Source organism: Triturus cristatus, chromosome 4_2 (assembly GCF_964204655.1).
Source record: "Triturus cristatus chromosome 4_2, aTriCri1.1, whole genome shotgun sequence".
In the NCBI taxonomy this organism is placed as follows: domain Eukaryota; kingdom Metazoa; phylum Chordata; class Amphibia; order Caudata; family Salamandridae; genus Triturus; species Triturus cristatus.
Genome location: NC_140586.1, coordinates 685,458,034 through 685,484,309, shown reverse-complemented (window position 1 = coordinate 685,484,309; position 26,276 = coordinate 685,458,034). Strand labels below are relative to the sequence as shown.

The 26,276-nt window shown below is 42.5% G+C and overlaps 1 protein-coding gene across 1 annotated transcript in view; it reads right to left on the bottom strand.

Moving 5' to 3' along the window:
• DAB1 (DAB adaptor protein 1) overlaps nucleotides 1–26,276 on the bottom strand; it is a 3,595,579-nt gene that overhangs the window by 945,125 nt on the left and 2,624,178 nt on the right. The window lies entirely within an intron of this gene.

The following is a 26,276-nucleotide window of genomic DNA, read 5'->3' as shown; positions in this document are numbered from 1 at the left end:
TACAATGATAATGTCAGGTTGGCCGCAGCTAAAAATATAATTCAATGTCTCATTCTAATAGTTATTCCAATTTAATGGAAAAATCAAATTTTGAGTATATTGGAAAAGGTACTTTTCGGAAGGTTACCTCTCCGTGACTTAACCTCTGGAAGCACTCACCCCTGAGACATCTCTGTCATTTGCTGGGGCTGCTGCTGGTGAGGCGGCATTTACTGGATCATCCACCAGAAGTGGGACCCCCAAACTGGGGAGCGGTTCTCGGTGGTGGAGCGCCCAAGACCATTTGAACTTTGCTGCTCTGAGTGGTGGCACAGTGTGTCCGGACCTCATGTCGATGCAGCAACAAAGTGGCAGCTCCCACACCCAGGCTGACTTATGGATCTGACACACGCACTAACAGAACATGCTTGCTAACACAATGGTGTGCTGAATGGGTGCGTGCACCAGTGATCAGCTGGTGCAGTGCCCCACAGGATAAGCACATCTTCTGGTAGATACCCACAAATAGAAAGTGTTGCTTAATTTTGCATCACTCGTCCGGACAATACGGAACCCCTGGCAGCAATGACAGCAGACCATAGACCTCACAGAGTGCAAAGGGAACTTCTCATATCCTTGAGCCCAGCTGGCTGCTTTCTCAATAAGCAGCGGACCAAGGGCATAAAAAACCATAATGTGAGGGGCATACTCACACCCTCTTCTAATGCTGCCACCAAACAAGGTCAAACCATGCAGAAGGGCTCCCCTGCAGAAGATTGGGGGATGAATACGCTCCACTCACCAGAGCGCTCACGAAGTCTGTTCTTGATTCCCTCTGAGAGGACCTTCAAAGGGTGAAACAAGATCCATCACAGGAACTGTGTGGTGTGAAGAAAAACCTTGGAGTAAGCGGTGGGAGGGTTTCCACACTGAAGGACAACAAACTCATGCTGCACCTACAAGAGCAACAAGCCACCCTTCAATCACTTGCTGAGGATTTAGACAACTGCTCACATAGGAACTATAACAAAATAAGGGGAATATGTGCATGGACGAAACAGACATTGCTGGCTTTGTATAGGCTTTTTTGTGTCTGATCTGGTAGAGGATGAGAAGGTAAACATCCAGTTGTCAAGTTACATAAGGGAGAATGACAGAAGACCACCAGACATTCTAACATGCATCCACGATTTTCAGCTTAAAAAGACAATACTCAAGGAAGCTTGCGGTGCTTACCCTCTTGTGTTCTAAGACTATAGATTAGAGCTATGCTATGCTACAGGATTTATAGAGTGCTCGGTGATCCGAAGGCATCCCATCGCTAGAAGGAGAGGTATGCACAGCAAAAGCAGCAATCGGATAGGATCAGAACACCTAAAAAAATATTACTAAAAGAGCCAGGTTTTAATGGCATTGTGAAAACGCAGTTCAGAGTCCAAACACCTAATGGCCAAGGGGAGAGAATTTTAAAGCTTTGTAACATTACAGCTGAAGGTCGGTCCTCCTCTTCTGGCTCTTCTAACTGAGGGGGCGGAGACTAACTGCAGGTTCAAAGAGCGAAGTTCTCTATTAGGCACATAATGGGTGACAAGTTGGTAAAGTATAGGAGGGCCATTCCAATGGAGAACTCTATGGCAATGAATAAAGTTTTAAATTCACTTCTTTTAGCAATGGGTAGCCAATGCAGCTTTCTCAGCTCCTGCTGGGCTGATTGAGATCTGGGAATGCCCAAGAGCATACACTTTGGCCGCATATTGTACCACCTGAAGTTTCTGAATGGTAACCTTGGGGGTACCTAAGAATAGAGAGTTGCTGTAGTCCAGACGAGACAGAATCAATGCTTGGACTACCATCCACCTTGAGGCCTGAGGGAGGAGTGGCAGAATCTTGTACAGCATATCAAAACAACTAGTGGATAGTCTACTGGCCTGAGTTACCATTGTCAAGGATTGATCAATACACATCCCCAGACATGTTATAATTGCCTTGTTCGCGAGGGGGGGGTCCGATGCAAGGAGGCCAATACAGGTCGTACTGAAGGGGGTACAAAGTTCCAAGGTTCTTCAATACAGTTTTAGCCACATTAAGCCTAAGCCGAGATAATTTCATTCAGCTAGCTATCTTTTCCCAACCGCACCCAAGAGTATGAACGTACCTACCAAAACCCGGTCGGTGTAAGTGAGAACCAAAGCTGAGTGTCATCTGCATAGGAAACTATAGGCACCCCAAAGGAGCTACAATGTCTGCCAGAGGTTGCAGGTAAATGTTTTAAAAAAAGTGGGGCTGAGCGACAGGGAAGGTATTGGATACGCATTACTTATCAAAAACCTGGACAATGCATCCCTTTGAAAAAGGGTTTATCCAGTCCAAGGTTCTTCCTATGACAGCAGCTTTGCAAATCCTCTACAGATGTATCAAATGGTCTACTGTGTCAAAGGCCTCAGTACGATCTAGGAGTACGATGGCACTCCTAGATACAGTGTTTTTTTTTTGCTCTTCCACCACCGCTTAAAGGGCAGGCTCAGTTTGAGTTTGGTGCAAGAAAGAGTTGGTCTCCAGAAATTCAGACATTTTACTTATGACCGGAAGAAGCAAAATGGGGCGGAAATTTCCCAACCAAGCGGTGTCAAGGTTGGGCTTCTTCAAAATGGTTTTAACCATTGCATGCTTCCAGAGCCATGGCATGATCCTCTAAAGATAGCTTATTCATTTTAAGCAGAGTAGGGAATATGACTTCCTACACAAGGGCAATAATTCTAGGGGATGCAGGGTCAAGAGGAGATCCTGATTTAATTTGACTAAAAAGGGCAGTGAGATCTTTCAATGACGGGGGACTTGAGCCAGGACAGCGGCAAAGCTATCTTTAGTGTCATTAAGGGGAATGGAGTGGACACTTCCACTGACTTTATCAAAAGATTGAAAAATCCCCCCGACTCTGGGCAAGTGGAAGACGAATTAGATAGATGTATGGGTGTGGAAATTACACTATTTCTGGCAGGTGGCTGCCCCAAAAAACACTGAAAAATCTGGGCCTGCTGGGCGACGTACTGTGGGATTGAGCTCCCCCCTCTACCATCAACGGACCCTTAAACTGAAGTCACTACATAGGTGCATTTCTCTAGACTTATTTCTCTTCACATTAGGCTTGTCTGTCTATCTGCGACCATATCCTGGGTTTGTCTACTTGAATCTGGAACTGTCTGCATATTGGTTTTGTTGGGATTCCCTGAATGTTGGCAGGTTTTGCAAATATTTTGTAATGATGGTATTCCTGTTCACTCATGCTTTCTTACAGGTGCTTGTAGGGCTTATGCCCAAATATCACAGGAATAACCAAATAAAATCTGTTAAAAAAAGAAAAGATTGATAAATATTCCAAGACCTCTCATTGCTAACTCTCGGGAGACACATAGATTTCAAACCCATCACGGCACACCTCAGGAGCAAAGACATTGCTTATAGCTGGAGCCATCCATTCCACATTATATTCATTGGGACAGCAAGTTGCACCAGATTAGGACATTCCTGAGGCCCATCGAGTTTTGCATCTCGTGTAGGATGCTCAGCATGCCTTGCCTAAGAGGTCCCACAAGACTGTGGCAGAGTGCATTTACCAATGGCCTCGAAATTGCCATAGGACTTGTGTCCTGACCCCGACACATTCATTCAAGGAAGACGGGGGATCTTGGACAGACTAGGTGCGGAGGCATGCCACCAGGACACAGGATAACACCAAACTCTACAATGGAGACTTCAGAGATGGTCTTTGTCTACAGGCCAAGGCCCCCTGTCCCAATAAGAGAAGTCAAATTAGTGCGGGGAGGGTACATTTATTCAGGCTAGCATATGGTGGATGATGATTTGTTCCAGTCCGGGCACAGCCCGTTGGACACAACTCTCTCTCTTAATCATGTTGAATGATTATTATGACGGTTTAATGTTCATGTTCTGTTATGGAGTATGTTTTGGGTTTACACTCACACTGCCGTAGCTAGTTGGAGTCCACCCTATCACCTTGCGGTTTTATACATTTATATTTTTACTTAAGTAGATAGTTTCCCTAGCTCTATAGTTGTATACACTGCTTCTGACCTTATTTCTTGGGTACCAGCTTGAAGTGGCTTAAGGTGCTTTGCCAAACTCTGTGGATCCAGTGTAACTGCCACATCTCCCCTGCTGCACGGCGCAACCCCGAGCAGGGTCGAACACATGTCTTCTGCTGCATGGATTGGACCTGCTGCAAAGACTCACATCACCGTCGCTGACAGTATTGCCTTCGGAACTTAAACTGTGCACCACATTCTTGGTGCAGGCCTTCACATCTCTTGTCGATGGCAGTCTTGACGACGACGATGGACTCTGCATCTCAGTCTTGCAGCTCTTTGGAACCAACGCATTGCCTCAACTGCTCGTGGCATCCACAATGCCGGAATTCACATTGTAAGCTCCATCGATGGTATCATCGACATCGACTGAACAGGTCCGCTCACTGCAGCCTTGCTGCACCTCAGAATCCACGCAACGCATTTTTGACGTGGCTCCACACAACTCTCCACCAACAAGGATTGAAGGTACTCTGTTCCGTGCGCCTAACTGACCCCCTGTAGCCAGTCTTCACTCCATTGTGGTCAGCCTGAACGTTTCACTTTTTCCTTGTCTGGAGGGACCAGGGGGCATATGTATCAAGCAAATTTTTAATCGCAAACGCTGCGATTCGCAAAATACAGCGTTTGCGATTAAAAATTCGCAAAACGGGATGTATTAGGCAAAATCCCATCGCAAAATTAAGGAATTGCTAATTTAGCGATTTCTTAATTTTGCGTAAGCATTTAAGAAATCGCAAATTGCGATTTCTTAAATGAAATGTAAAAAGCACCCAAGTTGTGCGAATTATCCTTAAGAAATCGCAAATTACCACCAACTTCCAGTTGGTGGTAATTTGCGATTTCCTTTCAAAATGCACTATTTTTAATTTTGCAAAGTGCCACGTGACGCTCATACATGCCCTTAGGGCATGTATGTGCGCCATATGCACACACATGCTCATTTCAGGGGTGCATCAGGGTGTCATCATGACACCCTTGCACCTTTGAAATTATTCTCAAATAGCGATTAGCAAATTGCGAATTCGCTATTTGAGAATTACTTCCCATTCATTCCTATGGGTCTCCTGGCCCATAGAAATGAATGGGCAGGTATTCCTTAATTGCGATTTCGCAATTTGCTAATCGCAATTAAGGAATTTTAAGAAATCGCAAAAAGTTTGCAATTTTTTAAATACATCCCGTTTTGCAATTCTCAAATAGCGATTCTTTAAAAATCGCTATTTGAGAATCGCAAATGGTGATGTTGATACATATGCCCCTATATATCCACAGTTGGCGCTTTCTGCCTTTTGTAGCTATTTACCCTAAATACTTTAAAATGTAATATCTACAGTTCTGCTAATTGGAATAATGTTGTTTAGTTCTTGTTTTATTTATTATTTTAAGCACTTTATTTCTAACCTTGTGTGGGATCTTTTTGTGTGGTGTTTTCCCTGTTTTAATGTTTGAAGTGAAGCGCAAATACTTCACACATTGCCACTAAGGTGAGCCTAACTGCTCTGCACCTAGCTACCAGAGAGTTGAGAACAGGTTAATTTGGGGTTTACTCTGACTCTGACTGATTGTGGTTGCTGCATGTCTGTGGCTCAGTCGAACACCAACCCAATTTGTAACAAAATCTTTGGTCAGTCCCTGGCGCCAGTCCACACTAGAATTTGGCAAAGGGACTTTAACACACTCTATGCTAGAGGTGGCCATAACAGTAATCCTCAATCCAGGCAAGGAAAATCAATTATGCATTTCATATAAACCTATGTCGCTAATCAACATTCACATAAAGCTCTTCTCTAGCATACTGCCGCTAGATTGAACCCTCATGTACTCTTATTGGTAGATCCAGACCAGGCAGGGTTTATCCTATATTGAAACTGCAAGGACAGTACTAAATGGATATTGCATCTTATTGACAAAGTGAAGAGATCTCAGAGAGAGACAATGTTTATTGCTATCAATTCCAAAATGGAGTTCAATGGAGTTAATTGCCCTTGCTTAATTCCCACCCTGAAACACTTTGGCAATACATTTTGCCAATGGCTTTTGATGTGGCTAAGGCTCACGAGTGCTGTGGTATGGGTGAGTGGGGTTCCCTCAGTCTCCTTCCCAATATAAAGAGTGATGCAGTAGGGATATCCATGGTCCCCGCTACTATTCACAGTTTATATGGAGTCTATAGCCCAGCACATAAAAAACGTACACACCATCAGCCTTTACGCTGATAATGTGATTGTGGCACTCAGATATCCTCTTGGGTCCTTAGCTGTACTGTTATATGAGGTCCAATGTTTCAAGGGTATTTCGGCTTTAGGGTTAAACTACAAAAAACACAGGCTCTTAATATCACCATCCCCTCAGCCACCAATCTCAGCTAGATGCCCGGTACCCAATTACATGTGCCACTACTTCTATTACATACTAAAGTATACAGATAGCCTTAATGGCTACAGAAACAGTGACTATCAATTACTATCTCCTTCTCAGATGTTTTAAAATCTCATTTAACCCTCTGGCACCAGTATCTACTCTTGTGGCATGGTCTTATTGTGGCCCTAAAAATTACCATCGTGCCTATGGTGCTATTTCTATTACATGCTCTACCACTGACACCGCCACCCAACACCTTAAAAACATTACATACTAACATTTGTTGCTTTGTATGGGGTGGGAAGGGGCCACATATGCATCATAAGCTTCTCTATAGACCTCTGGCAATGGGGGGGACTACGAGTGCCCAATCTCTATCAATACTGCGAAGCGGCGCAACTGCACTACATGGTGGATTGGGGCTTCACAGAATCTGAAAAGCACTGGTGCTACATGGACCAGGCTGTAGCGGGTACACATTCTTGGAAGGTCCAGTGGACTCCCTGAACACACAGGTAATGGAGTATTTACTCCTCCCCTATCACTTGGGCTAGGCTGGCATTCTGGGACAGAGTGGCATTGCTTAGGGGCTGACGTCCCATCCATCCCCTCTGGTGCCAATTTTCAACAACCCAGACTTCACCCCTGACCTCCAGTCAAATTGCTTTCAACATTGGCAGCAAGCTGGCTGCAAAAGAATTGGGGAATTGTACTATGTGGAAGGGATTATTCCATTTGGCAAACTGAAAACTGAGTGTGGACTCAAAAGCATTCAACATCTCCAGATTCGGCATTGGGTTACCAAATCCTCCATCAGTCCACTGATGCTTGATGACTGAATTATATAACATTCTGGCATAGCCTCCTCCGCAGGAGAAGAATGCAGGACAGAAACGATGGGAGAGAGAACTAGACTGGTTGTCCTCAAACAAGCAATATGAAGATATTTTTCAACACACAGCCACACAGCACTCAACAATACTACTTGGGTTGCCCAACTCACTAGCATACCCATTAAAGTTCCTGAAAGGCCAACACATCACTTTAGCTCTGGGGTGTGCAAAACAGGCAATCGTTTTGCATGGCTAGATAGGATTTGTCATGGGTTTGGGATAGAGAATTTGATGCTTTCTGAAGAATAGAAAATGGAGACATATCAGGAGCTGTGAGCCCCACATATTATCCTCCTCTTGTCTGAATTCAATGAACTGACATGCCCTAGATATCTCAAAGTGTTTTAGCTAATAACCTCAAACAGGAATTCCGCACATATAGGTGCTGATGACGGGCCAAGGGTGGACACAAAAGAGGCAATTCACTAAGGGCCTTACAACTACGTAGCCGGGTGGTAAGCCAGTGACGTGTTGATTATCTTTGGTATGTGAAGGTGGGGTTCTAGTTTACCTATGGGACAGTGTCTTATAATGACTTAAACAACCGATGGCGCTGGCCTCTGGGTTGTAGGAGATTGATTTATAATTCTGAAACTCAATAAACAGAATTGACCATTAGAAGTTTAAGTTAATATTGTCATATGCTGGTTTGAGTTGCATGGTGACCTCAAAAGGTTTGATGCCATTTTCAAGGTCTACTTGCCTTTCCTGTTATCATGTGCACATATTAAAACTTATATAATTTTAAAACAATTTAAGAGAATCTATTGCAGTTGGTGGATGAGCACAGGAGTGAGAAAATGCCTTTTTTTGCCAGTGTGACCCCATTTAGCTTTTGCTGAATTTTATTGTTGAATTTTAGACTGCACACTTTCGGCACTGTTGTCTAGTGCTCAGTGTATGTGCTTTGACCATTAAAACACTGTACTTTTTTTGGTACATCTTTAGTGTTGCATGTATTCATAATCGCTAGTCAAATATTGTGAACAGTGGAAAAAACAGGCAAAAAATGGCTAATTCATGATCACCACTTTAACACTCCGGCAAGGCCATTGTATGTGGCTCAGAAACTACACCCATGGCATGGAAAGTTAAATGTCACTTGTGGACTGGAGCACTAATGATTGTACTAATGAATATTGACACCAACTATATTGTGGTATATGAAAATCAAGGACAGAATATTAAAGGCAAAAATATTGAAAGGTAAGTCCATATAGGGAAGTATAGATTTAAAATTCCTAAATCCACATCAATGTACATTGAAGATATATGTACCACATAGGTACATTTATGTGGAGTTAGGTATAGAAAATGTAATCTTACTTACCTGTTGATGTTTTTTATTTTCAGCAGATTGTCCTTGATATTCTGTCCCATCATTATTGAGGTTTCGATCGATGTTCAGGGGTTCAAATCACACTAATTGTGCTATCCATTAATGTTACAAAGCAAACATGACTTCACACCTACCATTGGAGCCTGATAGCTGCATTGTAACACCTGCAGTACTCCCATACAGGCATTATACCCCACAAGCTAATGTTATTGTATCTAAATGTGGGACAAGTAACAAATCAATAGTGTTATGTCCCTACAGTGACAAGGGCCTAACATCTAATTGCACTGGGTTAGGCATAGCTGTCCAATCTAGAAATTCAAAGTACACATTAAAATACTAATACTTCATCTCAGGAATTCGACTAGATAGAAAAATAATTAAACATCTATTTTAATAGTTATTAAAAATCCAATTCAATAGAAAAATCGTTTCAAAACAATATATATATATATATTAAAGAAAAGTTACTATTCCCTACATTAAGTAACTAGAGTTTGATTTGCCTTTACACCATCAACTCCCATCCTGTACTTGGCCCTAAAGAGGTCTGAATGAAGTGTAAAATTCCTTCCAGGAGCTATACAATAGAACACTGTGAATGACAAGTCGACCTGAATGGGCACGAATGACTCACCTGAGCTTAGCAGAAGTGTGAGGGCCTGCCTTCCTGTTGACACCACAGTGTCAAATCTGGTCTGTTTGAGACAAATGTAACATACTGGCCCATGTGAAATGGAGAAACATGATGACAGCTCTTGTGTCTATACCCTACTTTTGTCTCATCAAATCTGTGTCCCATAATTTGCTGTGGGTACAGGTTTTGCTTCAAACTGGATTTTATTACTAGTTGTGGGTGCACACTGGTGATTTCCATAGTCCACTCCCCTACAGATCCCCAACCATCAGAGCCCACATTCAGTGAGACTGAAGCTCCATTCATCTTGGCATTGCCAAGGCACATGGTATTTTGGGACTGTTTGAGGTAAAGCAAACAGGAAATACTGACAAAGTGGATAGCGTTGCCCCCGAGAACTTTTATGCCATTGGTTAGGGAGTGCCCAGGAGCCACCTCCACTGACTAACTGGAGCCATGTATAAATGAGGCATCTTAAAGCACCTTCCTCTCAGAATACATTGTGTAACTGCAGAAGAACATAAGAGGACTGGACCTGCTGTCTGTCACCTGAGATTAAGTCTGGGAGGAGTCCAAAACAAACTCTGCCGTGCTACGCGGAGCTCCGCAAGCGGTGGAGTGCGTTACATAAATGCTGTTTGCAGTGATTTTCAGTGCCAGGTGCTTGTCGGCACTGTGTAATCATCGCAAATGGCACCATGCACAGGGCAAGCAGGCACTGCTTCCTTTCTGCCACTCGAGTAGATTTTTACTCGAGCGGCAGCTTTCTCAACACGAACGGATGGTTTCTCAATGCGAGAGGGTGCAAGCATATGCAACCACTCGCAATGAGAAATCTGACTGCCCGCATTGATAAATCTCGCCAGGAGGTTAATTTTCCACACTCGCCAACTTGATGTTGATGATCGCGAACAAGGAAAAATCTCACCGGGAGGTGGATTTTCCTCGCTCGTGCTCGCCAACTTGACATTGACGAATGCGAGCGAGGGAAAAAACCCTGCTCTGCGAAGCGGAGTTTTTCCGAACTCCACGAGCTCGGCGTAACGCGGAGTGCAGAAAACTCCACAAACTCAGTGAACGGAGCGGAGTTCACTGCCCAGACTTACCTGAGATGAGCCGCGAAGGACTGGACCTGCTCCTCACTGCACCCACAACAAAGAAGTGGAGTACAAGGGTTAGTTGGCCGACCTCTGTGTGGCTACCGGGACATAACAAGCTGCAAGAGGCCTTTTCAAGGAAGTTTCTACCTGAGCAGTGACAATTGGAACTTGGACTGTACTCTACTTGTGGCCTCTGCCTGACACCTTGAGAGTCTCTTAGTGCCCCACCCTCATAGTCATCCTGAGAGACTTTATAGGTGTACTCCTGTAGTTGTTTTGGCACATAAAAAGGTTTGGACATTTTTGAAAAATGTTTAAAGCAACAGAGCTTCAAGAGGATTTGCCGTGAAAAGTATATCAATGATAGTTCCTCAGCATCATAGTGAATTCCAGGTTTATACCAAGCAGAGATTGCCCTGTCTTTTCAACAGTATAACTGTTTTCCTATTCCTCAGTCTTTGCACATTTTTGTTAAAGTAAGCCTGTCTGTTCTGGACCATAGCTACCAGGGGTTGAGCTCAGGTTTAAATTACTGAAACATTTGACTGGACCTAACAAGATAATTACTTTAATTCTTGTGGTCCAAGCCAACTAATGAAACACTTTCTCACAAGTGGTTTTGATTTGGCAGCTGATCTGAATTGTCAAAGCCATGGTTGGACCCATGGGTCCAGTGCACATGCTCCCAGAGTAAATTGTCTCTTATACAAGATATTATTCACCATTAGAATTTCAAAGACCATTTTATGGTCATTATAGTATGAAGTTGTCTATTTTGTTGGTTGAGTGGGTATTGCAAGGAACACCCTGTTTTATAGGAGGGTGACTTTGGAAGATTTAATATTGGAGGTGAACTAGCAGTAAAAATCTTGTGAGGAAGAATTTAAGAAATCATATTTTATGTAGTTAAGGTTACTATAATTACTGTAATTAACAAGAGATAAGGTATGTGGTATTGATACATATTTTCTATTTTGCTGGTGAAAGCAAGATATTTGATGACAGCTGGCGAGCTGGGCCCTTCAAGGAGCAATAGGATTTGGAGAATACATTTTTAAATTCACTGAGAAAACCATAATTAAATCACCATCAAAGTCTGATACTTTTGTTTGTTCAACTTGTATGGTTATGGTTGACACAGAGTGAAAATTGAATTCTATGGATGATGTGAGTTGAGAGATGCAAGGCCTTCCAAAATAGTTATAGCAGTAAGAAACTTGCTAAATAATCCAAACAGATATCACCTGGTAAATTAGATTATTTTCACAAATAATTATTGTAGGCTAAGTTGATTGTGAGTCTGCATTGAAAGTAGAAAGGATTTGAAGTCACTTAATGCTTGCCGTGAAGCAGCACCTTAAAATGGCATGTTTTTTGCAGAAGTTGAAAGAAAATTGTGATTTCATGAAAACAGAGAGAAGATTAATATTCCTCTTCAACGAGGAACCCCCTATTTCAAGGTTTTATATTTCTGTTTCTTTGCAGCTCGTTTCTCAGCAAATGTTAGATAGGTGTTGGCTGGAGAGAAAACCTTGCTGCTATGGTGCAGGTGGTAGCTCGGTCTTGTTGTAGAATGCCTTTGCAAGAAGGTTAATGGAATGCTGAATGAGAATGGAGGAGAGATTAGAGTTTCCAGGGCTTTTATAAGGGAGGCCAGTGTATGGTGGTATGTTCGGTGTCAAAGGTATCTCTGAGGACATTTTATATTATTTATTAATTATGTCATGATACAATATTTCTATTTCGCACAAAATGTAAACAAAATAGAAAAAGAAACGGAACCTTTTTAACTCAATAGCTTTTACCCAAACATCTTTTTGCCCTTTCATTATTGGCTTAAATTGTTTTGCATTTCTAACTTTTAGTTGTGATCCTTAAATATGCCTGGTGCTTTCATTTATCAATAAATAATGTACATCCACCCTAAGTTAAAAGGCTCAGGCACTGGCACTGGCAATAATATAATCACTGGAGAATGTTGCATCAGTGGACAAAATATTTTAAAAGGCAGAGCCTCATTATATTTAATCGTGTTAAGATCATTGGCAGGTTGACTTGCCTCTTTGGTGAGTGCTATGTAGGAAAAACTGTGATGAAATTAGAAATTCTATGCAAGAACCCTGAAGCAAAATTTCAAAATGCACTCAATTTAACGTTATGGCACAAGATTTCACAGAAGCCAACAAATGTCCTCCTTGGACTTTCAAATGATAAGAAATTGAAATGGTACATAAAGATATCAGAGTTGAAGACTAGGAAGGGAAACAGATAATGAAGAGAAATGTTCTGCATACAAAATGGCTAACCTTAGAGCAGAGGACCTAAATGATAAGAGGGCTTTGCTCTTTTCCAATTTAGCTTGTTGCACAATTACCTACTTTTTTTGAATGATTTATTGATTTATATTTACATTCATCTTAATGTTATGTTATTTTATTATATTTCTTTCAAAAGTCAAGAGCTGAAGTTGGACTGGTCCTCGAGGCGGTTGCTCCTGTTGGGATCGGTGAGGTCCTCCATTTGGTAGTTGAGGTGGCAGAGGAGGATGAAGGACCTTGATTTGAGGATCAGGGGGATGACAAAGTTTTCTCGTGGTATAGGTGGCAGGCTGTAGGCTAGGATACTGCTCATACTGTAGTTGGCAGTGATAAGGTGTTTCAAGGTTGTGTTCCATGTTGCTGGTGCTGATTTCCGAGGTGGTGGAGCAATGGATGGATTCTTTGTGAAAGACAGCGATTCTGCCTCCGGGTTTTTATGTTCTATCTAGTGGTTTTGTACTTGACTGTGGATTGCCACGCTGATGTCAGGGGCTGACAAGGGAGCCAGGCAGGTTTTGGTCAAGAACAGTAATTTGAGTGTGCAATCATCAAGTAGGTCCCAGAGTTTGGTGATGTTGCGAGTGATGAGGAATAAGCAGGCTAGGGAGATGTGTGGTGCAGTCACGTGTGAGTGGCTAAGAGTGTAGCGAGTGTTTTGTGATTGTGGTGCATGTGGGGTGTGAGGTGGGTGCAGGAGGGTACAGGTGAACTGGCAGGTGTCACAGTAGAATGCATCATCAATCTTGTGTGGCATGGCAACAGTGGCAAAGGAACTCAATCAGGGAGAAATATTGACAAAAGAACAAAATCAGTGCAAAAGAAACTGGCAAAAGAAATCAAACAGAGGCAACAAAAACAGAAGCGACAGAGAGAGTGGAAGGAAGAATGAGGTCGAGGAGGAGAGAGGGGATGAGGCATGGGTGGAAAGGGCAAGATAGAGAAAGCCACAGCAGAGACAATCAGCAAAATAATGTGGCAGGGAGCCTCAGACCACACAGAAGAGGGGCACACAAGGGCCGGTCCTGAATGGAGACCAAGTCCAATGTAAGTTCGGGCAGGGTCAGGCAGGTCCTCATTAATTTATACTCTTTCTTCTTTGATTATATGTCATAATGGTGAATCTTCTGATTGGTAAGTACCATGCTGGAGAATTTTGGCTGATGAAGATAGTTACAAATGGTCAAAATGACAAATTGCAAAGATGTAATTAAAAATATTAAATGTGCAGCGTCAACTATAACCTGTGCTACACAAACACATACAAAGCAACCCCAAACTAACCAGTGCTTAGCCCTCTGTTAACTTGGCACAAAAGCAGGCTTAACTTAGAGGCAATGTGTGAAGTATTTATGCAGCACTTCAAACAGTAGTAAAGTGAAAACGTAACACAAGAAAAATCCCACACCAATTTAGAAACATAGAGTACAATTTAATAAATTATTTGAGACCAAAATGACAAGCATCTAATCAGTAGAACCAGAGATATGACATTTTAAAGCTTAGGTAAAACATAGTGCCAAGAAGCAGTAAGCACCAACTGTGGATATCTGGTTGCGCTGGACCAGGGCAAAGTCACATGTTCAGGCCGACCACGATGGAGCGTGAGCTGATTTCAGGTATCAAGTTAGGCCCACTAAGTAAAGTCCTCAACTCATGGGAAGAGACATAGGAAATGAAAATTACTCAAGCATGCCCTCCTACAATACTAGACCTCGCAAATGGAGCTTGGGTCTAAGTCCTATCACTTTTGAAGCCCTGGACAATGTTTCTATCAATGTCCTATATCGAACAAATTTTCATGGCATACTTCATCATAGGAAGCCCCCCACACTGAAGTAGGACAATGCCATTACAGTGAACTCAACCAAGAAGGGAGGTCCCAGATATTCTCTGAAAGAGGACAGTACAGGGGTCCAGATTTTCTATACAAATATCTAAGGGTATACACAAAAGTTTCCTGACAATGATGCATCAGACAACCATTACTATTGACAACATGTTTTATCTCATGCATTCAAAAAACAGCGATAGGGTGTTGTTATAGGTGACAAGGTTTTGGCTTCACCCTTGATGAATGTGTGTCTAGAGGGAAGCCCCTCTATCTAGACGATTATGCCATGAGCCTTCTCAGATTGGGAAGCTCACATAAAACATGTATCAGGTATAAGAGCCTTATGCCTCACCTTTCTTGCATAATCTAAATACATTTGTTAGGCAGGGGAGTCTGTAGACCTGAAGAAGACCGCTGACCAGAATTGGCCACTTATCTCAGTCGAAACTTGTTGGCAATAGTAATGGATGTCTGACTCATCAGACCAAACTTTTAAATACACAGCACCCTGCTGTATGGGCTGTTTAGGGCCTACTCTAGAGATGACATATGTATTAAAAAGGAAGGTTTAAGCCTGGCAAAATGTTCATTTTGTCAGCTCGAAATGGCAATGACAGTCCTCAGATATGTTTAAAAAGCTACTTAAGTGGGTGGCAGAAGCAGTGCTGCAGGCCTGCTAGTAGCATTTAGTTTACAGGCCCTGGGTACAGGTAGCATCCCCTTACTAGGGACTTACAAGTAAGTTAAATATGCCTATTGGGTGTAAGCCAATTTACCAGGTCTAAAGTAGAAAGCACTCACACGTTAGCACTGTTTAGTAGTGGCAAAGTGCGTAGAGTGCTAATAGCCAACAAAAATGGGTTCAGAAAACAGGAGGGTGAAGGCAAAATGTTTGAGGATGACGCGGCTGAGATGGTCAAGTCCAACACCGATCCTCGTATTCAGCACTTGACAAAGAGCTTTATGCGGGAAACTGTTTGAAATATAGGTAAATCTGGTACACTTTGGAAACGTATTTTCACAATTGATAATGTTGCCAATTTCACTAAACAAATACTTTCTATTTTCAATTGTCTTGAGCAAGCTGATGCAACTAAAAAGGGCCTGGCTGTTCAGGCTGGACGGTTCTCATTGGAGCAGCATCAAGACTGATTTGAACATGGCTGGGTCCAAACTAAGGTGGCATGCTGAGCAAAATAATTATGAACTGTGGTGCAGACGTGAGTGACAGAAGTGGCGTAGATTAATTCAAGCATTCCACCCATCACTTTTGTATACTTTAGTGTGTGACCAAAACAGCAGCATCGTCCTCCCAGCAGCTTTGCACAAATGTATCTAACTTTTTAAAACCAACACCATCTTCCAATTGTCTTTCTACACGGGAAAGAAAACACCTCTTCACACCAATGCCATTGTCCCTGCTCTGGGAGAAATGTTCACACCTCATTAAGGTCAAACACTTGCTGGAGATTTGTAGGAGGTCTATGTGCACAGGCCTACAAGAGCCTAAGGCAGTTAAAAAGTAACTTTCAAAAAGCTACCTTTCTTAAATATGTATTGGGAATCTAACATTACCATTGAACTGGAATTTTAATAAAAATTAAAACGATGTTGTTGAATTATTTTTCTAGCTGGCACCAACCCTGAGATAGAGTTATAATATTTTAACGTGTACTCAAATTTTCTTATAGTTTTCTTATAGGACAGCCAGAGACTTTCACAGGTAAAATAGCTTTTGGGAGCTTGCCACATTAAGGGCCTTATTTACAAGAAAGTAATGCAGTGAAGTGCCGCAAGTCATTGCTTGCGCCGTGCCGCGTTACTTTCAGAGCAGAGGGATGTATCATATTTAAAACACTATGGTGGATCCCTGTGCTCCACCCTGAGCTGGTACACAATTGGCTGACATGTGCTAACGCTAACACCCTTGCACCCTGGTGCAAGAGTGCCTGTGTTGCAGGGATGATTGTTTTTGTTTAGGAAGGGACACCTTCATGCACAAAAACAAACACGAGGGGTGTTTACCTCTTTCTATGCTTGCTGCAGAATGCAGCACGCATAGAAAGAGGAAAGAACTAAGGGCCAGATGTATCAGCGCTTTTTCCAATCGCAAATGGGCCAGATGTATCAGCGCTTTTTCCAATCGCAAATGGGCCGATTAGCAGAATCGGTCCGTTTGCGAACGCAACAATGCATTTTGCAATGTATGAAAGATTTTGAATTTGCAATATGTGTAATCATAATTATTTCCGAATACCAAAATTGCGCATGAAGTTAGGGAATCGCGATTCCCTAAATGCAATTATTGGCCATAGCAAATTGCGATTTAGCATTAAGGAATCGCAAATTACCACCACTTATAGTTGGTGGTACTTTGCAAATTCCTAGAAAAATTCACTTTTTAGCATTTTTCTAAGTGCCATGCGACGTACATACATGCCCTTAGGGCATGTATGTGTGCCACATGTGCACACATACATATTTCAGGTCTGCATCAGGGTGTCCTTTTGGCACCCTTGCACCCTTGAAATTGCATATGCAATTTGCGAGAACCATTTGGGTATGCGCAAATTGCGCATGGAATTCCCATTCATTCCTATGGGCATCTAGGCAACCAATGTGAAGATATTCCTTAATAGCGAATCGCGATTTGCCACTCGTTATAAAGGAATATATAGGAATCGCAAAATATTTGCAGAAACCTACATACATTGCATTTTGCCAGTCTATAATAGCGAATCGGTAATATTCGCTATTATAGACTCGCAAAATGTAATCTTGATACATCTGGCACTAGGAGAAATAAGAGTATTCCACAGGGGAGGCATAGGATTCTCAGGCATTCCCAGGTTTACGAAACCTTGTAAATCTGGGAATGTGGCAGAATCCATGGGTGTTGCGTGGGAACACCTACAGCAACACCCCTTGCACACCCCTTTCATGCAAAGTGCTGCGAGTAAAGGGGACTTATTTTCCAGAACACGAAAAGCCATGCAGGGTGACTTTGTGTCCTTGTAAATATGGAGCACCAAATTGCGCCTCTGGTGCATTACAAAAGGTGACGCACTGGCGGCGCAACGGGCTTGTAAATATGCCCCAAAATTTCTACATGTCCCATTTATAAATACTGTGTGCCCTACCGTGTGGGCTATAAAGCATACATAGGAGTAACTTATTAAAAATTAAAAGGAAGTGGTTTTGCCCTGTCAAAACAATTATGACATGCCGGCTGCAGATTTAATCTGCAACAGTCAGGCTTCAGTGGTATGCCTGAAGCCAAATTTACCTTGTCATACAAATGATGGCACATTAAGTACTGCAAAGCACAGGTGATATTTAACTTTCCATGCCATGGGTGTTATTTCTCCATCATATACTACCGCTTTTAGGAGAGTTAAATATGCCAGTCAGGGATTAGTAAGTTTCTATGTGGTTTATGAGTCATGCTCCTTACCTGTATCTGAACACACCGTGAGGGGAATGGCTGGAGATCTTCCCTGTTGTTGTGGTCTTTGTGTCTCCTGCTTCCTGCGACAGCGCCGTGAGGGGAACGGCTTGAACTTGGACCGCATCTCCCAGGGGGCTGTGCGATGCTCACGTAGAGCGTCACAAGTGGGCGCCGAGGCCCATAAATAAGACGCGCGCCTCCCGCTGCGCAGGACGCGCGCGGGCTCGCCTGGGCTAAGCCCGGGCCAAGGGCGGGCCTGCCCGTCAGGGGCCAAGGGAGGCCGGGTTGGGCCGTACCTCTTGGCTTGTTTCCAGTTGTAACCCATAGGGTTGTTATGTTAGTGGGCATATAGTGTGAAATTGAGTGAGGCGTGAGCCTTGGCTGCTTGTAGTTCAGCTCGTAGAGACCCTTTAATGGTACTCAGGAAACTCTAGAGGGCCCTGCTTATGGTTTTATTGCTGGGTTTGTAGTGATTTTCATTGTGTCTAAGCCCAGTTTGTTCGTACTAAAACCTTCCCCATTTAGTGGGGCTAAGGAAGGGGGGGCATATCACAGTATTACTTTTAGTTTATTTACCTAACATGGCCAAAACCAAAAAAACTCCTAATGGGGCGGGGGGAGGAATCAAGGGAACCCTAGATGCCTTTATTACGAGAGCAGAATCCCTGTTAACCCATGAAATTCAGCTGACGGAACAGAGACTGTCACTTGACTCCCTCATAGCACAGAAACGCTCGTCGCTGGGTAAAATATCTAAATGTTCTACGCCCGAGTTGATACCGTATTAGATCAGGGCCACTCAGCTCATACCTTAACCCCTTGCCTCACTAAAGCACAAGTTCATGCTAATATTCCAGCACATGGGGATATGGAGTTAATTAATTCTACGGGGGTGGGAAACATCACGCCTCATCCCGATCAACTCCCTTTAAGAAGAGAGGAAGGATCGGTGGTTGACATGATCATGACCAGGGCGATGGGAGGTTCGGAACAGGGGGGTGCCCCGCTAGGAGCAGAGAGCGAGCTAGACTCTTCATTGAGGAGGGGCAGGGAGGTGGTCACAGGTTCGAAAAAATCTTTATTAGTTTCAGTGACTCCCCCCGCAGAAGGTGCTTTAGATGCAATAAGGGTTACCGGGATCTTACACAATAGTGGGGCTCGCAAAAAAAGACCCGTCACCAAACCCAAAAGTGGAGGGACTAGAAAAGCGCCCATAGTTGTAGATGAAGGGGTCAACAGTACAGCATGTCAAAATTGCAAAAATTGCTTAACACCGAACGGACCGATTGGTCACAGGAGATAATTAAGGCATTAGAGGCTAAACTGGAAGCGCTTATATCTAAATATTTGGGGCCTGTAATGGAAGAAATAAATAGAGTGGAAGGGAAAGTAAGTAGGTTGTTAGAACAGGACAGAGGGGGGATATCAGTGCCCTCACTATTTATGAAATAGGAAGGGACAGGGCCTGCCCCATGTCCTGATTTATCATGTGCCAACAAGAGGATGGAGGAAGGAAACTTAAGGGGTACGAAGCCCAATGACAGTAAGGGCTTCAGCACATCCTCCGCCCCTGCCACTTACAGGTCACATAGGGAAGGAAGCAAAAAATCTGTTAAAGCCCCCACTAGAATTACAGCTGATCAGGTAGAGAGTACCCCGGGTCTTCAGACGTTGGACTTACCTCCTGCCTCTTGTCCCTATATGATAGTATTAGCAGGGGTTCCAGCACTTACTCAGGACAGAGAAGAGACAACAAGATCCCTGATTAACAAGGTTATACACTGGATGCATAATAACGCAAAGGTGAGCAGTCCGCAGAGTAGACACATCCTCATGGCAAGGAGGGTGGCCTGGGTTGGGGCCACCAAGAAAAAGTTTGCAGGTGACTGCGTAATTGTTAATTTCAGGTATCCAGAGCTGGTAAAAGATCTACTTATTTCCCGTTATGGGGACTTTGATAGGGGGATCAGTATAAAAATGCTACCCTTGAATTTCTTTTATAGGGATAAATTGAAAGAGGCAGGCTCAGTGGTTCACAGGAGCGGGGAAATTACTCACGGATGGGCGAATAGACCCGGATTAGTAACAAATAGATTCACCCCGCTCTCTGATGTAGCAGTAATGGACGAACTGGACTGGCTGGGCCCAGGTGTGAGTATGACGAACGTCACAACACCAGAGAGTTCATCGTTGATCAATGCTGATGGCTCGGTAGGAGATCCAATTTCAGCCATTATACACCATAAGGTTGTTCTGCGAGAAAAAGGGGGGAATGGTAAGGTATCAGTCGTAAGTAGGCCAGTAGTGAAATCACCATTAAGGCAGGTTAATTTAGATAGAAGGGTGGAAGATTCAGCATCTAAAGAGATTAGAGTGGTCTCGTGGAATATTGCAGGGATTTCAGCCAAAATAAAAAACTAAGGAATGGCTAGATTTCATTAGACAATTCCACATTATCTGCCTTCAGGAAACGTGGGAAACTGATAGTAGCGTCTCACACTTAGAGGGATACAAAATGTTCTTTGTCCCTGCTCGAAAAACAACTATGGGTCGAGCCAAGGGCGGTCTAATAACCTATGTGTCGCTGTCTACCCAAGGGTTCTGGGAGGACTTGGGTTGGAGTTCGGACCATATTCAAGGCATTAGGTATTATAAGAAGGGCCTAAAATTCATCCTGATAAATTTCTATAATGCGGGCCAATCGATGCAGAGGTTGTACGAGCTTAATGAAAAATTGGCAGGTGTACAAGAGTTAGAAGACACACGCCCTCAGTTGATTTTATTGGGCAACTTTAATTGCCATCAATGTCCATATTTGAAATGGGGCGGGGGAAAATGGGATTCCTGCCCATCTACAAAGGACTGGCACTTAGAGCACACCAGAGAAGGTGGTGAACTAAGTAAGATCCTGGGCATTTATGACTTAACCTTCACGATGGATTTAATCCAGGTTGGGAAGTCAAACATAATTAATTCTTCTTTTAAGGGTAGGGGTAAGGACACAATTATCGATTTTATTTTTGTTTCATACGCACTTAAATGTAGGGTTATAGATTTTAGTATAAAGATTAGTGCTTTTAGTGATCACAACCCTCTAGTATTGTCCTTGAGGGATGCTAATCAACTCACCCAGCCAGGGAATCGATGACTGGGGGCGTATTGAAAGCAGTAGACCAGGGCAGGCGAATAAGATGGAGTAATGTAGACGGGAAAGCGTTTTATAGAATGCTTATTACAAACTCGGAAAGTGGGATATGGAAGTGCCTAGATCATGCAGTGGAGGGTAGAGAATTGATTAGCACCTTTGAGAGCACGGCAATGGACATTGATAGGCTATTGAGGGGCAAAACAATGCCCATGTCCAACCTATCCCCAAAATGGTTTGATAAAGCTTGCTCTAGGGCTCAAAAGGACCTGAAGTTGGCACTTAAAATGGTCCCCAAGGACAGGAGTAGGATTGCGGAATGTAGGGCCCAATACAAATCGGCCACAAAACAGAGGAAATATACCCTTCTACTGGAGGCATGGGAGAACTTGAGGGAGGCAGCCGAGCGTAGGGATATGAGTAGTTTCTGGAGGGTATTTAATGATCCCTGTTTTCAGGCACCGAATAACGTGAAGGTGCCTGTCACATCTTGCCTGAAGCTTGGGTATTACATTTCAAGAACTTGTATAATCATGGCAGCCCTGTTGATCGACAAATACCAGATGTTGGTATATTACCTAGTACATGGATGCATTTTTCGGTGGGTGAGATTAAGGAAGGAATATACGCCCTGACACGAAACAAGGCGCCAGGCCCGGACGGGATTCCCCCAGATCTATTTAAACCTCAGGTGGATCTATGGGCTCCTATACTCACCAGAGTCTTTAATACTGCAGCGGAAGTAGGAATGCCCAGGTCATGGTCAACGGCTAGTATTGTACCTTTGTTTAAAAAGGGTAATAGGAGTGACCCTCAATGTTATCGCCCGATCTCGCTAATAGATGTGACAGTGAAAGTACTAGGAAAGGTCGTTCTAAACCGTCTGATGGTTTGGGCTGAGGAAAATGAGATTATTACTGCCTCTGAGTATGGTTTTAGAAATGGCCGTTCCACAACGGACCAGTGCCTTAATCTTTACCACCTGGTGGCCAAGTACACCTTGGCAGGTGAGGGGACTGTCTTCCTGGCCTTCATGGACTTGACTGCGGCTTTTGACCGGGTAAACCGCGAGAAACTGTGGGAAATTTTAGGGCTCCTTGGTGTTGATTCAGGACTGATATATATCCTAAAAATGCTACACCTGAATACAACCGCACAGGTCAGATATAGCAATGAGGGGAATCTCACTGAACATTTTTCGTGTACCAGGGGTGTAAGACAAGGTTGCATTCTGGCGCCTTTTCTATTTACGTTATATATAAATGGTTTAGACAAAGCACTCATAGAGCTGGGGGTAGACTGCCCACGCGTAGGTAAGAGAAGTATACCTGTCCTCTTATATGCGGACGATGCGGTCCTTTTGTCCCGTACAGGAAGGGGACTCCAGTCTCTTATTGATGGTTTTGGTAGGTTCATGGCGGATCTAGATTTATCTCCCAATCTTACCAAATCATACATAATGGAAACAGGGAAAAGACCGACAAAGAACTTTATTTTTAAAATTGGGCTCATAAATTAGAAATTGTTGAGGTCTTTAATTATTTAGGGATAATATTTGATAAACACCTCAATTTTAAAACACTAATCACAGACAAATGTAGTCAACAAACGAGTACGATGGGTTCAATAATGAATCGCGCTACGAGATTAGGTTGTTGGTCACCAAACGAAATTCTGCATTTGTATAGTTCGATATGCTGTGCTAAAACCCTGTATAGGAGTGAGGTATGGGGCTTCAGAAACACCTCTTTGATACAAACGGAGGAAAATAAGTTCCTCAGAAGGATTTTGCAAGTGCCCCAAAGCACGCCTGCTTATATCGTCCATGAGGAGTTAGGCCTCCCTTATATTAGTGATAGGTTAAGTATTAAACCAATCATGTGTTGAATCAAAATTTGGACCAACCCCGAGGCTAGCCTAAGCAGACAAATACTCGAGGACTGTATTAACCGAGATAAAGGTTATCGGATACCCTGGATTAAATATGTAAAGGACACCCTGAAATGGTTGGGATTTGTAAACTATTTTGATGAGCCCTTGACACTGACGCCCCGAGTTAAGGGGGTCATAAAGTCCGAATGCCTTCGGCGTTTAGCTTGTGCAAGGGAAGACAGTGAATTATTGAAAGTTTCAGTGAGAGGCCACATGTTAACAAAGTCATCATCGGGCTTAGAACCCTACCTGGCGTATATTTATAACAAAAATGATAGATTTTTAATGACTAGATTCAGATTGGATCTTTTGCACCATATTTTATCTGTTCCCGCAGGGTACACAACAGATGTTGAAACAAAGGGTCCTTGCGGCTGCGATCTGGGATCTCCACAGGATACCCTTCATTTTGTCTTTTTTTGCCCCTTTTACGAGTACCCGAGGGTATTATTTTCAAAAACCATTTTAAGAAAGAATAAATGTACCCAGGTTAGGGTGGAACTCTTGAAACTTTCTTCTGACCCTCTCACGTTGTTCTGTACCGTGAATTTTTTAAGATTAGCCGCAAAATTAAGGAAGACTAGAAATGAGGTGTAGATACCTTTGTCTTAGAGGGTAGGGATGGTCGGGCCTCATAAATGTAGTTGTTTTTATGCATTTTCTTTGGGGTTTTTTCTTAACATTGACCTAGCCAAGGATTCACCCACATTATGTATGGACTGGCATATTGTTTTTAGGGTGTGTCATGATGTTTACAAAGATTTGGTCCATGTTGTAGCACTCTGTTTTAAATTTGCTAAAATCCTGCACTTTATAATATCATATTTTGCTGCTATTTTAGGGGTATTTATCAACAAAGCGACCCACGTCTTTCATGTTTGAATGCTGTTGCTTTGGCCAATTTCTGTTGATATGAAATATTTTAAATGTTTTATCTATGTATAATTTGTTTTAATGATGAAATGTTTGATCTTGTTAAATGTCATGTTCTTTTGTGGATATTTTTATACCCGTATAAAGATTAATTGACTTGACTTGACTTGAGTCATGCTCATCCATTGGACACAGGACACTAGTGCCTCAGTGTGGGGAGTCTGAAAACCATGCATCAGGGTGACCACGCATAAAGGGGCATTTTCTCATACATACAATGTGGGTTACTTGTATTGTTTGCAGTGCATTTTCTCACTTTAGTTATCTATTCTTTACTTGCAGATGATCTAGTTCCGGGATACCAAATAGCAGTATATACATATTATATCATTTACTTATTACTTTTACTAATTTTGATGTTCATATTAATTTCTGTGTCGTTTTACCAGTTTAATGTAGATCATTGGTCATCAGCAAACATGAAATTTAAGGTGGTAATGTACGATCATAGATGTCAAAGGGGGTGTGTGAATGTTTAATGAAAACGGGGCTGTTTAGGATTTATGGGGAATATTGCATGGGACCCTTACCCTGGAGGATTTAGCATATCTTTGAGAATTGAGGTATGGTATTGGGAGCCTAATTCAATCTTCTCTAAGGTAGCATCTGAATACTTATTTACTTTATTAATGGCAAAGGTGTATACGTGCTGCAAAGAGGTTTTCATTTAAGACATGGAAGAGGTGTTTCATGATGTTTGCTAGCACAAAACTTTGTTCATCTTTTGGGCCTGAATCCTACAAATTTCTGAACCTGTTAACTCCAATTCTAGATTTTGTTGGATAAGAAAGAGTACAAACACACTCTTTGTTGGCTAACAATTTGGTGCTACACTGTAGATACCCTTATAATTGTGGGATAATTGCATGAGACTGTGGTAGGGATTTCACAACAGAGAAGGGACACATTGAATAGTTTTGATATGTCTGGGATGAAGTAAGGTAACAATTCCTTGAGGTATGATGCTGGTCATTCATTAATATGCAGATCAGCTAATTTTAACCTTGTTTACTAGACTGAAGACATCAACCCCAGCCCACTGACGTTGCAGATATATCAATGTTACTGTTGAAAGTGTGCAAGGGGTTGTATAAGAGAGTAGTTCCACATTGCCCACAATGACTTCACAGTCAGGTTCGATTGTGCCTGGTTTGAGGAGAAAAATGACACTGGACCATCACAGAAATGTTGAGCTGCAAATGTGGATTTCTCAGTACTTTAGCGTGGATTGTCTAGCTAGCTCAGAGCACATATTTGTACTTGGACAACAGAATCTGTATTGCTACACATATGTGAACGCTCAGCTCTGAAAATGTCTGCCAGCATTTTCACAAACGGTGACAGAGCAGAGGCCAGAAGGCCCCAGATGAAATCATGGTTAATACAATTGTACAAATAATTTTTCTTCATTCGTTTTATACAACTTTTTACCATATTGCTTATCATATACAATCAGCAAAGAAACTGTACTTTGAAAAGCCCGGTATGGCTGTTCAGGAATGCCTACAATTCACCCTTGGAAGCAGATTTACTCATATGATGGACAAAGTGTGCTTGTGAGTACTCTGTGCATATCTGTTTGTACAGGTGCAGCGTCAACTAATTATCAGGTTCATTGTCTACATGAGTGGTACTTAACATTTTGAGTTCTGTGTACCCCCACTTAATCATATTGGAATCCGGGACCCCCAGTGAATCCTTGTGGGAATTCAAGGACCCCAGAGTCATTACTGGAAGTCAGGGGTGCCTGCCTAAGCAATTTTGATTATTTGAGCCGCGAAACAATACACAAAAATACAGACGCAAGCATTCATGAAAAACTACACAAAAGATGAATTGTTTTATTTAGTTAAAAAAACAGATATAAAACAAATCCAAAATGTTTATTTTAATGGGACAGGTGGAGTTTTATTAAGGGAAACCATCATCCATATTATATTCAGTTTGATGCACTGCACCTACGATTCAATCTGAGGACACCAAATTATTTTTTAGCCTCCAATTTCAAATTCTTACACATTTACAGAAAGTTGTAAAATTTTTAGTTCTATATTTTGCTTCTTTATTTATTTTAATATTTATTTTTATTAAACATTCATCGACATAGAGTATACAATACAGAGGAATCAAGTACATTTCAATTAGCAAAGGCAGTGATAGACAGAAGTTTGCGTCAGTACACTGTAAGGACATTTTACAGGGTGGGGGGATCGTCCGGATCAATGCTATGTGGCGGGCTGCAAATATACCCTCG